Genomic DNA, 5524 nt, shown 5'->3' with positions numbered 1-5524 from the left:
TTTAATTGTGCTAACTCTCTCCCATAATTTGTGTTTCAATCGTTTTTTGTCAATCTTTCTCTCTCTCTCCCTCTATCTCCACTTAATTGTCTTAAATCTCTCTCCCATAATTTTATATTTGAATTCTTTTTCTTTTTCTTTTTTTAATTAATTTTGCTAACTCTCACTCTCCCATAATCTCTTTCTCTCCCATAATTTATGTTTTAACCGTTTTTTTTTTTAATACAATTTTATGTTTGAACCTTTTCTTTTCTCTCTCTAAACTAATTATATGATTTAAGTGTCTTAACTATTTCTGTCTCCCATAATTTTGTCTGTCTCTCTCTCCCTCTATCTCCATTTAAATGTCTTAAATCTTTCTCCCATAATTTTATATCTGAATTCTTTTTTTTTTTTTTTAATTAATTGTGCTAACTCCCACTCTCCCATAATCTCTCTCTCTCTCTCTCCCATAATTTATGTTTCAACCGTTTTTTTTTTAATATAATTTTATGTTTGAACATTTTCTTTTCTCTCTCTAAACTAATTATATGGTTTAAGTGTCTTAACTATTTCTCTCTCCCATAATTTTCTCTCTCTCTCTCTCTCCCTCTATCTCCACTTAATTGTCTTAAATCTCTCTCCCATAATTTTATATCTGAATTCATTTTTTTTTTTAATTAATTGTGATAACTCTCACTCTCCCATAATCTCTCTCTCTCTCCCATAATTTATGTTTCAACCGTTTTTTTTTTAAAATATAATTTTATGTTTGAACCTTTTATTTTCTCTCTCTAAACTAATTATATGGTTTAAGTGTCTTAACTATTTCTTTCTCCCATAATTTTGTCTCTCTCTCTCTCTCCCTCTATCTCCACTTAAATGTCTTAAATCTCTCTCCCATAATTTTATATCTGAATTCATTTTTGTTTAATTAATTGTGCTAACTCTCACTCTCCCATAAAAGCCGAGTTTTGACGTAGGGAGTGCTTTGAATTGTGACACGTGTCCTCCTAACTCCTTTTTTTTTTGGTCTTAACTCTCTCTCCCATAAATCCGTAGGTCTCTCTCTCTCTCCCTCTATCTTCACTTAAATGTCTTAAATCTCTCACTCTCTCTCTCCCATAATTTATGTTTGAACCGATTTTTTGATTTTTTATTTATAATGCATTGAATTGTCTTAATGATGAAAACAAAAGGTTTTCAAATTCTCTGTTTCTCCCTCTTTATTTAATTTTCTTTTTATCTTCTCTTGCTTTATGTTTATATCTCAATGTGAGATATATTATCATATATATTCATCATCATATATAAAAGCCGAGTTTTGGCTCGGAGAGAACGTAGAATTGCGACACGTGTCCTGAACTTTTTTTTTTTTTGTCTTAACTCTCTCTCCCACAAATCCGTAGGTCTCTCTCTCTCTCCCTCTATCTGCACTTAAATGTCTTAAATCTTTCTCTCTCCCATAATTTATGTTTGAACCGATTTTTTTTTTTTTTTTATTTGTAATGCATTGAATTGTCTTAATGAAGAAAACAAAAGGTTTTCAAATTCTCAATCTCTTTCTTATAGAGTTTGAGAATGAGTGGGACAAATGGCGAATTCTGGAGGGACGACCATGGAATTTCGATGGAGATCTTGTGTCTTTGGAGGATTTTGATGGAACAACTCCACCCGCTCAATTGGAGTTTGAAAAGGTAGCCTTTTGGGTGCGTATGTTCAACTTACCGCTAGCATGTATGAGCAAAGAGATGGGAGAGCGCATAGGAGCATCGGTTGGTAAGGTGGAGGAAGTAGAAGTTGATGAAAATGATGTCGAATGGGGAGAATACCTACGGGTTCGTATCACATTGGATCTGTCAAAACCACTCTCAAGGGGTAGGTTCTTGAAGCTACGTGACAAATCTATATGGATATCTTTTCAATACGAAAAGATACCTCGGTTTTGTTTTGATTGTGGGATAATTCGTCATGGGGCCCAAGGGTGTCAGAAATCAAGAGGTAGAAGACCAAGAGCGAACGGAGCTGATACAGAGTTTGGCCTAAGTCTACGTGCGCCTCCCTCGAGCAGCAGAAGTGGACGAGGTAGAGGACGAGGTTGGGGGAGCTTTCATGGAGAGAAAAGAGGCCCTACAAATTCCTCCAGTGCTGTTAGCACCGAATCTCAAACCAGGAAGGAGAATGAGCAAGGGGACAACAACGGAGGGGAGGATGACGGTGCTGGATCTACTGACACTTCGCCAGCGCCGGCAAGGGGTCGGGAGGGAACGTTGGGACAAGCCAAACATCCGTTACTTCCCAAACAGAGCAGCGCCAATACCGGAAGTCAAAAGAGGAAAGAAGAGGAAGATTTGGGTAGGGGGAGAAGGAAAGCGGAAATCAGGGGAGCAAATTTTATGGGGAATATGGCAGCTGGCGATGAGCAAAATACTATGAGAGTTAATGCTGATACGGTGCACAAAAATAGCAACGAACAGATCCTGGCAAATAAGGAAAAAAACATTTATGTTGGTCAATGGGACACCATTAAGGAAAGGATGATTTGGCAGGTTATGAGTAATGAAGTTGAAGTGGACGGTTCACAAAAACAGAGTAAAGGCGCCCATCACTCGGTGGATTGCTCTACACCTATTTGTCGGTCACAAGGGGGTGGCCAACACGTGGGGTCAGGTAGCAAAGGGGCCAGCTATAACAAGAGAATTATGACTCCCAATCAGCATACAACACTCGGCACGAAAACCTGCATGGCCAAAAGTAAGAACAAGGAAAGTATTACGGGGAATGGGGAATTAACAGGTAAAAGGAAAGCACTACACTTTTCCTATGATGATGCTCGAGAGGAAGGGAAGAGAAACAAGAGTGGAGGAAAGATGCAGGAAGTATGGAGTGAAGACACGGTGGAGGCTGTTCAACAGCCCCACCATCACCAATGAGTTGCTTAAGTTGGAACTGCCGAGGGCTTGGGAACCCTCGGGCAGTTCGGGACCTCCACCAGATGGTGAGAGAAAAGAGACCCGATTTGGTTTTCCTTATGGAAACCAAAATGCATAATAAAAACTTAGATTTTATGAGAATAAAGTTGCGGTATGATAACATTTTTGTGGTGGATAGCGTTGGAAAAAGTGGTGGTTTACTATTGATGTGGAGAGATGAGATTCGGGTAGTTATCCAAAACTATAGTAGACGTCACATTAATGCTCTTGTCACTGTTGGAAGGGAAGGCTTGGAGTGGAAATTCTCGGGCTTCTATGGGCATCCGGAGACTGCAAAAAGAAAAGAATCTTGGGCCCTACTTCGTCATTTGGCTGCTATGACACCCACTCCATGGTTGTGTATGGGAGATTTCAACGAAATACTTAATTCATCCGAGAAGTGGGGGGCTGCCTCTAGAGCGAATGGTCAGATGGAGGCTTTTCAACGAGCAGTAGAAGACTGCCAGCTGTGCGATTTGGGTTTTAAAGGACCCAAATTCACTTGGAACAATGGGAGAGATGGGGGAGCTTTCACTAAGGAAAGGCTGGATAGAGCGTTTGCTAACACCGAATGGAGATCTTTTTATGACAATATGGAGGTCCAAGTTTTGGCAAGTTGCAGTTCTGACCATCACCCTATACTTGTTGTGCTCAATAAGAAGACGGCGGAAGGAAGGAAGGACTCTAGGCTCTTTCGCATTGAAGATAGTTGGTTGAAGAGGGAAGAATTCCAAGGGGTGGTTCGTAAGGCATGGAAAGCAAAGCCGAGAAGGGACAACCATTGGGAAATGATCCAAGGTAAATTGAAGTCATGTAAAAGAATGATACAAATATGGGTGAAAAAGAACGTAAAAGCTACCACTCGGCTGATTAAGGAAAAGACTAAAGAACTAGAGGACATACAGAGGGATCAAGAAGATGATGGGGGAAAAAAGGAGAAAGTCCTCAAGAGTGTCATTAATGAACTGTTAGAACAAGAAGAACTACCTTGGAAACAAAGGGCGAAAGAGGAATGGTTACGACAAGGGGATAGGAACACGAAGTATTTCCACGCATGTGCCACACAACGGAAGAGACAAAACACCATCGAACACATTCGGGATGTAGAAGGGACGCTGTGTACCACTAGTACTGCTATAGAAGATGCTTTTGTAAGTTTCTATAAGGAGTTATATACCACAGCTGGGTCAGAAAATATTGAGATGTGCACGGGTGCTATTGGCAGAAAGGTGTCGACAGCAATGAATGAAAATCTGGTGGCTGATTTCACCAAGGAGGAAATCAAACTCGCTTTGGATCAAATGGCCCCTTCAAAAGCTCCAGGCCCGGATGGGTTCACAGCTGGTTTCTATCAAAAACATTGGGACACGGTGGGTCCCGAGGTATGTGATGTCGCCCTACATTTTTTTAATACCTCATGTATGCATGGTTCGGTTAATGCTACTAATATTGCCTTGATTCCTAAGTGTAAAAACCCGAACAATGTTGCTGAATTTAGGCCTATAAGCCTTTGTAACGTGTTGTATAAGATTATCTCGAAAGTAATGGCTAATAGGCTTAAAGTAATCATGCCTCTAATCATATCCCCGAATCAGAGTGCTTTCCTTTCAGGGCGGTTAATCACTGACAACATTCTAGCAGCTTACGAAACTATGCATACAATGCACACTAGAATGTGGAGCAAGGTGGGTTTCATGGGGATAAAACTTGATATGAGCAAGGCTTATGACCGGGTGGAGTGGCGGTTCTTGGAAGAGGTAATGGCAAAACTGGGGTTTGACGCAGGTTGGATCAAATTGATCATGGCATGCATTAGCTCAGTCACCTATTCCATTGTGGTGAATGGGAAACCAGTGGGCAATATCACACCGACTAGAGGATTGAGGCAGGGTGATCCCCTATCACCCTATATGTTTCTATTGTGTGCCGAGGCCTTGAGTGCAATGCTGTCCCATGCGGAGAGTACGGGAGTCATCACAGGGGTCCCAACATCAAAGAAGGGGCCGCGACTAAGCCACCTATTCTTTGCGGACGATAGCTTGCTATTTTGCAAGGCTAATTCGGTGGAGTGGAGACGCCTCACTAAGATCTTGGATAAATATGAGAAAGCCTCCGGATAGAAATTAAACAAGGATAAGACATCGATCTTTTTCTCACGCAACACTGCTGAGGCCAAAAGAGAGGAGATTACTCGGTTATCGGGGTTACAAGCAACGGACAAATATGAAAAATATCTGGGGCTCCCAACATTGATAGGGAGGTCAAGATCCAAAGCGTTCAAGGGCATCAAGGAAAAAGTGTGGAAACGAATCAATGATTGGAAGATTAGTTTCCTATCACAAGCTGGGAAGGAAATTCTGATAAAGGCAGTGGTTCAAGCAATACCAACATACTGTATGAGTGTGTTTTTACTTCCTACTTCATTGTGCAAAGAGTTAAATAGCCTCATGCAACGATTCTGGTGGGGTCACAAGGAAAACACATCCAAGATTCATTGGATGAGTTGGGAGAGACTGGGTGTCGCGAAAGCAAAAGGGGGCATGGGATTCAGAGATTTGACAATGTTTAATCAA

Source organism: Corylus avellana, chromosome ca5, assembly GCF_901000735.1.
Source record: "Corylus avellana chromosome ca5, CavTom2PMs-1.0".
Taxonomy (NCBI): domain Eukaryota; kingdom Viridiplantae; phylum Streptophyta; class Magnoliopsida; order Fagales; family Betulaceae; genus Corylus; species Corylus avellana.
This window is presented reverse-complemented; position numbering follows the sequence as displayed.